Consider the following 12784-nt stretch of genomic DNA (forward strand, 5'->3'; position numbering starts at 1 on the left):
GGAGAGGTAGAGACAGGGGAATGGAGAGGTAGAGACAGGGGAATAAAGAGGTAGAGACAGGGGAATGGAGAGGTAGAGACAGGGGAATAAAGAGGTAGAGACAGGGGAATGGAGAGGTAGAGACAGGGGAATAAAGAGGTAGAGACAGGGGAATTGAGAGGTAGAGACAGGGGAATGGAGAGGTAGAGACAGGGGAATGGAGAGAAAGAGACAGGGGAAAGGAGAGAAAGAGACAGGGGAATGGAGAGGTAGAGACAGGGGAATGGAGAGGTAGAGACAGGGGAATGGAGAGGTAGAGACAGGGGAATGGAGAGGTAGAGACAGGGGAATGGAGAGGTAGAGACAGGGGAATGGAGAGGTAGAGACAGGGGAATGGAGAGGAAGAGACAGGGGAATGGAGAGGAAGAGACACGGGAATGGAGAGGTAGAAACAGGGGAATGGAGAGGTAGAAACAGGGGAATGGAGAGGAAGAGACAGGGGAATGGAGAGGAAGAGACAGGGGAATGGAGAGGTAGAGACAGGGGAATGGAGAGGTAGAGACAGGGGAATGGAGAGGTAGAGACAGGGGAATGGAGAGGTATAGACAGGGGAATGGAGAGGAAGAGACAGGGGAATGGAGAGGTAGAGACAGGGGAATGGAGAGGTAGAGACAGGGGAATGGAGAGGTAGAAACAGGGGAATGGAGAGGTAGAGACAGGGGAATGGAGAGGAAGAGACAGGGGAATGGAGAGGTAGAGACAGGGGAATGGAGAGGAAGAGACAGGGGAATGGAGAGGTAGAGACAGGGGAATGGAGAGGTAGAGACAGGGGAATGGAGAGGAAGAGACAGGGGAATGGAGAGGTAGAGACAGGGGAATGGAGAGGTAGAGACAGGGGAATGGAGAGGTAGAGACAGGGGAATGGAGAGGTAGAGACAGGGGAATGGAGAGGAAGAGACAGGGGAATTGAGAGGTAGAGACAGGGGAATGGAGAGGAAGAGACAGGGGAATGGAGAGGTAGAGACAGGGGAATGGAGAGGAAGAGACAGGGGAATTGAGAGGTAGAGACAGGGGAATGGAGAGGAAGAGACAGGGGAATGGAGAGGTAGAGACAGGGGAATAGAGAGGAAGAAAGAGAGGTTGTAGTTTTTGGAAATATACTTATTCTTTCAGTCATTCATCAAAAACTACATTACCCAGAGGTTCTCGAGGCGAGTTAATATGTACAGTAGGTGTGTCCAGGTGCGTCAAAAACAGATAGAGAGAGCTCATTGTAATTTTCAATCCAAGAAATAGGATACAGAAAAATCACCTGATCAACAGCACACAGGTAATTTCAGCCTCTTCGTTTCCTTCTTTCACCTCTCAGATGACCGTTCTTCCGTTTGTATGTTTCATTGACAGGCTACCTTTAGGCTAGAACAGACCAGGGAACGTATTGTGCAATAGAACTTGTGAATACAACACACCCAGACAATCTCTCACACCTTGACCAGACGAGGCTCTGTCAATGGAGTAGGCTACTTGACTTGGCAAAATTTATGAATTCATAAATGTTTATATGAATTCATAAATGTTTAGGCCACCTGTATTGGAGACGTTAAGCCTAAAGTAGCATAAGAAGGCTGGCCTATACGTTTGTTGAAATGTTTTATGAATGATAAGGTATAAAAAAAAAAATATATATCTAGAAAGGACAGACGTCACCAACTTATTTTACCAAGGAAATGTACTGTACTGACACAGCTGTCTATGGAATTATATAGCGTGTGAAAACAAACGTTGGAAGAAGGATTTCGAGCAATGAATAGGAATGTTCCATTCGGTGGAAAACTTTATTTGAGGGGGAACTTTGCGGTTCCAACATAAAATCACAGACACACAGCGGCGGTTTTTCTTGAACTGAAATATAAACCACACGTTGAGACAGCCGGTAAACTGTTTCTCCGTAAAAGTCTACCTATTGCCCGTTACAACGTTTCAATGCGCGAGGATAATGATATCGTCACCCCGACAGGCGACAATGGTTCGTTGCCGCTGTTTAACATGCTGATGTATTTTGTAACAGTAGAGAGAGAGAGAAAGACTGATCTACTGCGCCGGCACTGCAGGTTAAAGCTTGAACGGGTTTCGCAAGTTACGAAGGGGGTGAGTGTACCGACCTTATTGCTGACTGTTACTTTTTTCATATTGTGTTGTCGTTTTCCTTTCCATGTATTTGGACACGGCAAAAAATCTCGAGAAACAGTTTGCCCGCTGTAGCTTCCAAGATATTTTAACTGTTCAGTCTGATACGTTTGATTGACTGACAGGTTAAGAATAAACCGAACAAAAAGGAAAGGCAAGGCGCCATTAATAACAGAAACAACAATGCAACAATTGTCGGTTGTTTACGATGCTTAGAGGTCTAACTAGGTGGGCTAGTTTCGTTGTGAACTAACACCAGCGGAAAGACAACCATATCGGGCGACGTTATCAGGCAGTGCCTGCCATTCATGTCGATTGCCTTGGGGGTAGGTTTTTGCTGCTGGCTGCAGAGTTGCAGAATCAGTCCGTGAATTGCAGGGCTTGCAGAAAAACGTCGCAAACGCGCTAATATGACCGATGTTTCAAAATGGATCGTTTGTTTTTATAGGTCAACTATAATTGGGCCAAATGTAGCCTACATCAACTTGAACTTGTACACCATTTATATCCTAACAGCTGCCTTCAACACACCAAAAATATGACGCTTTTGTCTCAAAGCCCTAGTCTCAGGACCCCTACCACTCATTGTATATATTTCTTCCAATGTAAAAGAGCACATGGCACAGAAAGAAGACACACACACACACACACACCTTGTTTGGTTGCATACTGGGGATAGCGTTGTGTTATAACGTTAGCTTTGTGTTATAACGTGCGTTTTAGTCCAGGAGTAAGCTTGATCTGTGTCGGAGAAACCAGTCCATTGTGTCCAGGGCCAACATCAGTTAATCTTACTCCTACTTCCACAGTGAATTCAATGCTCTGGGTTGAAGTTTCCCCTAAGTACAGATCCAGGATCAGCGTTCCCTCCCCCAATCCTAACCTTAACAATTAGTGGGGACAATGCTAAACTGACCCAAGATGGGGAAACTTCCACAGAGAGAAGTCAATAGGAACTGTATCTATGCAGGTCTTTACCCTATGTAAGACTATATATGTGTTGTTTGTGGGCCTTCATCCACCCCGGGACCCACCCCAAGTTTAGTTGTCTTGGCCTAGTGACAGTTGACTGCAGAATACTGTTCCGTTGCCGTAACAACACAGGGAGAACTTTAGCACAACAGGGCAGTGTAATTACAGTGGTAAGTGTCAGTCTGTAATTACTTCCATGTTTCCACTTTCTCCTCTACCTTTTACTCCCTTTGAATCTTCTCACATTAGGCCTATTCTCTCCTCAGTTCTTTGTTCCATTCACATATTTATCTGGGATGCCTGTCTGTTGTTTGTATTTTCCTGTCCGTTCCCTCAACTGAGTGACAACACAATGCACTGAAGAACAAGAGGGCCTTGCTCCTGCCTATAGAACTATAATTCTAGTTATGTGCTTCTGGTACAGCAGTCCTTAGAGTTTTTCTGTTCTGTGTGCTGATTCTGTTTCCTCTGTGTGTGTGTGTGTCTCTCTCTGGGCCTCTCTCTCTCTCTCTCTCTGTGTGTCTCTCTCTGTGCCTCTTTCTCTCTCTCTCTCTCTCTCTCTCTCTCTCTCTGTGTCTCTGTGTCTCTCTCTGTGTCTCTCTCTCTCTCTCTCTCTCTCTCTCTGTGTGTCTCTCTCTCTGTGTGTGTCTCTCTCTCTCTCTCTGTCTCTTTCTCTGTGTCTCTCTCTCTGTCTCTCTCTCTCTCTCTCTCTCTCTCTCTCTCTCTCTCTCTCTCTCTTTGGTTGTTTCTCTCTCTCTCTCTCTTTGGTTGTTTCTCTCTCTCTGTGTGGTTGTGTATGTCTCTCTCTCTCTGTTTGTTTTACCGTTGTGTGAACTGATTATCAGTCAGTCGTTAACTGCCAGACTGACGAAATATTCCCTTCTATCCTGTCAGTCCCACCCCCTCGATCACGTCTCTCTCTTATGCGTGGGATTACATGGGAACAGATTTCTTAAATTAAAATCACTTGGGGATTATTTCCTGGTCTATTTACTGTCTTTAATGTCCAACAATGAACATGTGGGAAAAAATATATATAACTTTTTATTTATATTTTTTTACTTGGGGGTCCAAATAACACCGCCGGCTCGCCGCCAGCTGGGGAACCCTGGCCCGGGCCTTTATAGTGTTACCTTTACATACTGTTTCTCCTCCACAGCAACTTTAACTTTATAAAATATTGTGTAAGTATATTAGTGCAGTAAGTGTGCTGTATCGTCATGTTAATCTACCGTTGTGTTAGACAGTGCAGTAAGTGTGCTGTATCATGTTAATCTGCTGTTGTGTTAGACAGTGCAGTAAGTGTGCTGTATCATGTTAATCTGCTGTTGTGTTAGACAGTGCAGTAAGTGTGTTGTATCGTCATGTTAATCTGCCGTTGTGTTAGACAGTGCAGTAAGTGTATTGTATCGTCATGTTAATCTGCCGTTGTGTTAGACAGTGCAGTAAGTGTGTTGTATCGTCATGTTAATCTGCCGTTGTGTTAGACAGTGCAGTAAGTATGCTGTATCATCATGTTAATCTGCCGTTGTGTTAGACAGTGCAGTAAGTGTGCTGTATCATGTTAATCTGCCGTTGTGTTAGACAGTGCAGTAAGTGTGTTGTATCGTCATGTTAATCTGCCGTTGTGTTAGACAGTGCAGTAAGTGTGTTGTATCGTCATGTTAATCTGCCGTTGTGTTAGACAGTGCAGTAAGTGTGCTGTATCGTCATGTTAATCTGCCGTTGTGTTAGACAGTGCAGTAAGTGTGCTGTATCGTCATGTTAATCTGCCGTTGTGTTAGACAGTGCAGTAAGTGTGTTGTATCGTCATGTTAATCTGCTGTAGTGTTAGACAGTGCAGTAAGTGTGCTGTATCGTCATGTTAATCTGCTGTAGTGTTAGACAGTGCAGTAAGTGTGCTGTATCATGTTAATCTGCCGTTGTGTTAGACAGTGCAGTAAGTGTGCTGTATCATGTTAATCTGCCGTTGTGTTAGACAGTGCAGTAAATGTGTTTCTCATCACTCAGTGTTTTCACTGACAGGTCAGCTGACTTGCTTTGTTTGGCTGTACTACAGACATACTTTGACCTGGAGCCAGACAATGTTCAGGAGTTGTTGACAGTGACACACACACAGATAGACACTGATCTTCATGCATGCACACACACACACACAGAGAAAAGGGACATGGGCGCTGGTCAAAAGTAGTGCACTATATAGGGAATAGGGTTCTATAGGGCCCTGGTCTAAAGTAGTGCACTGAATAGGGTGCCATTTGGGACTTGTCTCTGTGACAATATGCCCTAGGAGAGTGAGAGAGGGAGGACAGGAGGAGGGAGGACAGGAGGAGGGAGGACAGGAGGAGGGAAGACAGATGTGCAGAAAGACAGTCAGTGATTGGAGACTTGGAGCATTGACGGAGTTGGAGATAATGGAGTTTGAGAGAGAAAGAGAGGGGGAGACGGAGGGAGAGAAAGTGAGAGAGAGAGAGACACTCAAGAGGGGGAGGCTGTGAGAAAATATGGAAATGCGTAGGTTATGGATTTGAATGGACTCAAAAGCACAGCCAAGACAATGGAGATTTGGAGAGAAAAGCTCAAAGAAAGAGAGCAAGTTAGAGGGACAGAGAGAGAGACGGCGAGAGGGAGAGGGACTGAGAGAGACTGGGTCTGTAGGAGAGAAAGAGAGAATATCTATGATAGAGAGATAAGGAGAGAGAATAAAGACTAGTGAGAAGCTAGACAGGATGTGTAGAATGAACATGTTGAATCCATTCACTTCCACAGTGCAGTCAGATCTGCCCTCAGCTGTCTGCCTCTGATGAGGTCATCACGGAGAGGTTGTCCATTCACTTCCACAGTGCAGTCAGATCTGCCCTCAGCTGTCTGCCTCTGATGAGGTCATCACTGAGAGGTTGTCTGTGCCAGGAAAAGAACCATGGAACTCCACACACACACACACACACACACACACACACACACACACACACACACACAGATAGGGCCCTGGAAAATCAGCGTTGCGGACGGAATCAAGGAATCCAGACATTAAAACAGATTTCCACAATATTCTAAATGTTATTGAATTTAGTAGGAAATCAACTAAATGTATTTATTACAAACTGATTAATTAGACAAAGTTTATCATAAGACATGAACAAAATACATCAGTGATTCCTATTTTCCTGCAACTTTCTGAAACAGTACCAAAGTGTGTGTGTGTGGGGGGGGGTGGGGGGGTGCGCGCGCTTCTACATTTTGTGTGGCCGTTAGCGATGATGCTAATGATAACCTTCTTCTGATAGAGCAGGAAAGGCTTTCCCAAAAACGTTGTCATTTAAATGTTAACTACAAAGTGGACTGACTACCTGGCAGAATGATGTCATTATATCATCAATCCGTTTGTTTAGCAAAACTCTGCAATCACACGAGCACTGCAGAAACATCACTAACCAAACAACGGTCTCTTCCTGGTAGGCAAGCACCATGGTCGTGTAGTGGACAACGGTCTCTTAGTGTAGTGGACAGCGGTCTCTTAGTGTAGTGGACAGCGGTCTCTTAGTGTAATGGACAGCGGTCTCTTAGTGTAGTGGACAACGGTCTCTTAGTGTAGTGGACAACGGTCTCTTAGTGTAGTGGACAACGGTCTGTTAGTGTAGTGGACAATGGTCTCTTAGTGTAGTGGACAGCGGTCTCTTAGTGTAGTGGACAGCGGTCTCTTAGTGTAGTGGACAACGGTCTCTTAGTGTAGTGGACAACGGTCTCTTAGTGTAGTGGACAGCGGTCTCTTAGTGTAGTGGACAGCGGTCTCTTAGTGTAGTGGACAGCGGTCTCTTAGTGTAGTGGACAGCGGTCTCTTAGTGTAGTGGACAGCGGTCTCTTAGTGTAGTGGACAGCGGTCTCTTAGTGTAGTGGACAACGGTCTCTTAGTGTAGTGGACAACGGTCTCTTAGTGTAGTGGACAGCGGTCTGTTAGTGTAGTGGACAGCGGTCTGTTAGTGTAGTGGACAGCGGTCTGTTAGTGTAGTGGACAGCGGTCTGTTAGTGTAGTGGACAGCGGTCTCTTAGTGTAGTGGACAGCGGTCTCTTAGTGTAGTGGACAGCGGTCTCTTAGTGTAGTGGACAGCGGTCTCTTAGTGTAGTGGACAGCGGTCTCTTAGTGTAGTGGACAGCGGTCTCTTAGTGTAGTGGACAGCGGTCTCTTAGTGTAGTGGACAACGGTCTCTTAGTGTAGTGGACAACGGTCTGTTAGTGTAGTGGACAGCGGTCTCTTAGTGTAGTGGACAGCGGTCTCTTAGTGTAGTGGACAACGGTCTGTTAGTGTAGTGGACAACGGTCTGTTAGTGTAGTGGACAGCGGTCTCTTAGTGTAGTGGACAGCGGTCTCTTAGTGTAGTGGACAGCGGTCTCTTAGTGTAGTGGACAGCGGTCTCTTAGTGTAGTGGACAGCGGCCTCTTAGTGTAGTGGACAACGGCCTCTTAGTGTAGTGGACAACGGTCTGTTAGTGTAGTGGACAACGGTCTGTTAGTGTAGTGGACAACGGTCTGTTAGTGTAGTGGACAGCGGTCTGTTAGTGTAGTGAACAGCGGTCTCTTAGTGTAGTGGACAGCGGTCTCTTAGTGTAGTGGACAGCGGTCTCGTAGTGTAGTGGACAGCGGTCTCGTAGTGTAGTGGACAGCGGTCTCGTAGTGTAGTGGACAGCGGTCTCTTAGTGGAGTGGACAGCGGTCTCTTAGTGTAGTGAACAGCGGTCTCTTAGTGTAGTGGACAGCGGTCTCTTAGTGTAGTGGACAGCGGTCTCTTAGTGTAGTGGACAGCGGTCTCTTAGTGTAGTGGACAGCGGTCTCTTAGTGTAGTGGACAGCGGTCTGTTAGTGTAGTGGACAGCGGTCTCTTAGTGTAGTGGACAGCGGTCTCTTAGTGTAGTGGACAGCGGTCTCTTAGTGTAGTGGACAGCGGTCTCTTAGTGTAGTGGACAGCGGTCTCTTAGTGTAGTGGACAGCGGTCTGTTAGTGTAGTGGACAACGGTCTGTTAGTGTAGTGGACAACGGTCTGTTAGTGTAGTGGACAGCGGTCTGTTAGTGTAGTGGACAGCGGTCTGTTAGTGTAGTGAACAGCGGTCTCTTAGTGTAGTGGACAGCGGTCTCTTAGTGTAGTGGACAGCGGTCTCTTAGTGTAGTGGACAGCGGTCTCTTAGTGTAGTGAACAGCGGTCTCTTAGTGTAGTGGACAGCGGTCTGTTAGTGTAGTGTAGTGGACAACGGTCTGTTAGTGTAGTGGACAACGGTCTGTTAGTGTAGTGGACAGCGGTCTGTTAGTGTAGTGGACAGCGGTCTCTTAGTGTAGTGGACAGCGGTCTCTTAGTGTAGTGGACAGCGGTCTCTTAGTGTAGTGGACAGCGGTCTGTTAGTGTAGTGGACAGCGGTCTCTTAGTGTAGTGGACAGCGGTCTCTTAGTGTAGTGGACAGCGGTCTCTTAGTGTAGTGGACAGCGGTCTCTTAGTGTAGTGGACAGCGGTCTCTTAGTGTAGTGGACAGCGGTCTCTTAGTGTAGTGGACAGCGGTCTCTTAGTGTAGTGGACAGCGGTCTCTTAGTGTAGTGGACAGCGGTCTCGTAGTGTAGTGAACAGCGGTCTGTTAGTGTAGTGGACAGCGGTCTGTTAGTGTAGTGGACAGCGGTCTCTTAGTGTAGTGGACAGCGGTCTGTTAGTGTAGTGGACAGCGGTCTGTTAGTGTAGTGGACAGCGGTCTCTTAGTGTAGTGGACAGCGGTCTCTTAGTGTAGTGGACAGCGGTCTCGTAGTGTAGTGGACAGCGGTCTCTTAGTGTAGTGGACAGCGGTCTCTTAGTGTAGTGGACAGCGGTCTCTTAGTGTAGTGGACAGCGGTCTCTTAGTGTAGTGGACAGCGGTCTCTTAGTGGAGTGGACAGCGGTCTCTTAGTGGAGTGGACAGCGGTCTCTTAGTGGAGTGGACAGCGGTCTCTTAGTGGAGTGGACAGCGGTCTCTTAGTGGAGTGGACAGCGGTCTGTTAATGTAGTGGACAACGGTCTGTTAGTGTAGTGGACAGCGGTCTCTTAGTGGAGTGGACAGCGGTCTGTTAGTGTAGTGGACAGCGGTCTGTTAGTGTAGTGGACAGCGGTCTCTTAGTGTAGTGGACAGCGGTCTCTTAGTGTAGTGGACAGCGGTCTGTTAGTGTAGTGGACAGCGGTCTCTTAGTGTAGTGGACAGCGGTCTCTTAGTGTAGTGGACAGCGGTCTCTTAGTGTAGTGGACAGCGGTCTCTTAGTGTAGTGGACAGCGGTCTCTTAGTGTAGTGGACAGCGGTCTCTTAGTGTAGTGGACAGCGGTCTCTTAGTGTAGTGGACAGCGGTCTCTTAGTGGAGTGGACAGCGGTCTCTTAGTGGAGTGGACAGCGGTCTCTTAGTGGAGTGGACAGCGGTCTCTTAGTGGAGTGGACAGCGGTCTCTTAGTGGAGTGGACAGCGGTCTCTTAGTGTAGTGGACAGCGGTCTGTTAATGTAGTGGACAACGGTCTGTTAGTGTAGTGGACAGCGGTCTCTTAGTGGAGTGGACAGCGGTCTGTTAGTGTAGTGGACAGCGGTCTGTTAGTGTAGTGGACAGCGGTCTCTTAGTGTAGTGGACAGCGGTCTCTTAGTGTAGTGGACAGCGGTCTGTTAGTGTAGTGGACAGCGGTCTCTTAGTGTAGTGGACAGCGGTCTCTTAGTGTAGTGGACAGCGGTCTCTTAGTGTAGTGGACAGCGGTCTCTTAGTGTAGTGGACAGCGGTCTCTTAGTGTAGTGGACAGCGGTCTCTTAGTGTAGTGGACAGCGGTCTCTTAGTGTAGTGGACAGCGGTCTCTTAGTGTAGTGGACAGCGGTCTCTTAGTGTAGTGAACAGCGGTCTGTTAGTGTAGTGGACAGCGGTCTGTTAGTGTAGTGGACAGCGGTCTCTTAGTGTAGTGGACAGCGGTCTGTTAGTGTAGTGGACAGCGGTCTGTTAGTGTAGTGGACAGCGGTCTCTTAGTGTAGTGGACAGCGGTCTCTTAGTGTAGTGGACAGCGGTCTCTTAGTGTAGTGGACAGCGGTCTCGTAGTGTAGTGGACAGCGGTCTCTTAGTGTAGTGGACAGCGGTCTCTTAGTGTAGTGGACAGCGGTCTCTTAGTGTAGTGGACAGCGGTCTCTTAGTGTAGTGGACAGCGGTCTCTTAGTGGAGTGGACAGCGGTCTCTTAGTGGAGTGGACAGCGGTCTCTTAGTGGAGTGGACAGCGGTCTCTTAGTGGAGTGGACAGCGGTCTGTTAATGTAGTGGACAACGGTCTGTTAGTGTAGTGGACAGCGGTCTCTTAGTGGAGTGGACAGCGGTCTGTTAGTGTAGTGGACAACGGTCTCTTAGTGTAGTGAACAGCGGTCTCTTAGTGTAGTGGACAGCGGTCTCTTAGTGTAGTGAACAGCGGTCTGTTAGTGTAGTGGACAGCGGTCTCTTAGTGTAGTGGACAACGGTCTCTTAGTGTAATGGACAGCGGTCTCTTAGTGTAGTGGACAGCGGTCTGTTAGTGTAGTGGACAGCGGTCTCTTAGTGTAGTGGACAGCGGTCTCTTAGTGTAGTGGACAGCGGTCTCTGTGTAGTGAACAGCGGTCTCTTTGTGTAGTGAACAGCGGTCTGTTAGTGTAGTGGACAGCGGTCTGTTAGTGTAGTGGACAGCGGTCTCTTAGTGTAGTGGACAGCGGTCTGTTAGTGTAGTGGACAGCGGTCTGTTAGTGTAGTGGACAGCGGTCTCTTAGTGTAGTGGACAGCGGTCTCTTAGTGTAGTGGACAGCGGTCTCTTAGTGTAGTGGACAGCGGTCTCGTAGTGTAGTGGACAGCGGTCTCTTAGTGTAGTGGACAGCGGTCTCTTAGTGTAGTGGACAGCGGTCTCTTAGTGTAGTGGACAGCGGTCTCTTAGTGTAGTGGACAGCGGTCTCTTAGTGTAGTGGACAGCGGTCTCTTAGTGTAGTGGACAGCGGTCTCTTAGTGGAGTGGACAGCGGTCTCTTAGTGGAGTGGACAGCGGTCTCTTAGTGGAGTGGACAGCGGTCTCTTAGTGGAGTGGACAGCGGTCTCTTAGTGTAGTGGACAGCGGTCTGTTAATGTAGTGGACAACGGTCTGTTAGTGTAGTGGACAGCGGTCTCTTAGTGGAGTGGACAGCGGTCTGTTAGTGTAGTGGACAACGGTCTCTTAGTGTAGTGAACAGCGGTCTCTTAGTGTAGTGAACAGCGGTCTCTTAGTGTAGTGGACAGCGGTCTCTTAGTGTAGTGGACAGCGGTCTCTTAGTGTAGTGAACAGCGGTCTGTTAGTGTAGTGGACAGCGGTCTCTTAGTGTAGTGGACAGCGGTCTCTTAGTGTAGTGGACAACGGTCTCTTAGTGTAATGGACAGCGGTCTCTTAGTGTAGTGGACAGCGGTCTCTTAGTGTAGTGGACAGCGGTCTCTTAGTGTAGTGGACAGCGGTCTCTTAGTGGAGTGGACAGCGGTCTCTTAGTGTAGTGGACAGCGGTCTCTTAGTGTAGTGGACAGCGGTCTGTTAATGTAGTGGACAACGGTCTCTTAGTGTAGTGGACAGCGGTCTCTTAGTGTAGTGGACAGCGGTCTGTTAGTGTAGTGGACAGCGGTCTCTTAGTGTAGTGGACAACGGTCTCTTAGTGTAGTGGACAACGGTCTGTTAGTGTAGTGGACAGCGGTCTGTTAGTGTAGTGGACAGCGGTCTGTTAGTGTAGTGGACAGCGGTCTCTTAGTGTAGTGGACAGCGGTCTGTTAGTGTAGTGGACAGCGGTCTCTTAGTGTAGTGAACAACGGTCTGTTAGTGTAGTGGACAGCGGTCTCTTAGTGTAGTGGACAGCGGTCTCTTAATGTAGTGTAGTGGACAACGGTCTCTTAGTGTAGTGGACAGCGGTCTCTTAGTGTAGTGGACAGCGGTCTGTTAGTGTAGTGGACAGCGGTCTCTTAGTGTAGTGGACAGCGGTCTCTTAGTGTAGTGGACAGCGGTCTCTTAGTGTAGTGGACAACGGTCTGTTAGTGTAGTGGACAGCGGTCTCTTAGTGTAGTGGACAGCGGTCTCTTAGTGTAGTGGACAACGGTCTCTTAGTGTAGTGGACAACGGTCTCTTAGTGTAGTGGACAACGGTCTGTTAGTGTAGTGGACAGCGGTCTGTTAGTGTAGTGTAGTGGACAACGGTCTGTTAGTGTAGTGGACAACGGTCTGTTAGTGTAGTGGACAGCGGTCTGTTAGTGTAGTGAACAGCGGTCTCTTAGTGTAGTGGACAGCGGTCTCTTAGTGTAGTGGACAGCGGTCTCTTAGTGTAGTGGACAGCGGTCTCTTAGTGTAGTGGACAGCGGTCTCGTAGTGTAGTGGACAGCGGTCTGTTAGTGTAGTGGACAACGGTCTCTTAGTGTAGTGGACAGCGGTCTCTTAGTGGAGTGGACAGCGGTCTCTTAGTGTAGTGAACAGCGGTCTCTTAGTGTAGTGGACAGCGGTCTCTTAGTGTAGTGGACAGCGGTCTCTTAGTGTAGTGGACAGCGGTCTCTTAGTGTAGTGGACAGCGGTCTGTTAGTGTAGTGTAGTGGACAACGGTCTGTTAGTGTAGTGGACAGCGGTCTCTTAGTGTAGTGGACAGCGGTCTCTTAGTGTAGTGGACAG

The 12784-nt window shown here is 48.1% G+C and overlaps 1 protein-coding gene across 1 annotated transcript in view; it reads left to right on the plus strand.

Annotated features, from left to right (window-relative positions):
- Nucleotides 1-2018: 2018 nt before the first annotated feature.
- Nucleotides 2019-12784, plus strand: part of LOC129851571 (transmembrane channel-like protein 6) — a 68317-nt gene continuing 57551 nt past the window's right edge. The window contains exon 1 of the mRNA XM_055918181.1: nucleotides 2019-2127. The gene's annotated coding sequence lies outside the window, so the exon portion shown is untranslated. The remainder of the gene's footprint in view (nucleotides 2128-12784) is intronic.

This window comes from Salvelinus fontinalis, chromosome 3, assembly GCF_029448725.1.
Source record: "Salvelinus fontinalis isolate EN_2023a chromosome 3, ASM2944872v1, whole genome shotgun sequence".
Classification (NCBI taxonomy): Eukaryota; Metazoa; Chordata; class Actinopteri; order Salmoniformes; family Salmonidae; genus Salvelinus; species Salvelinus fontinalis.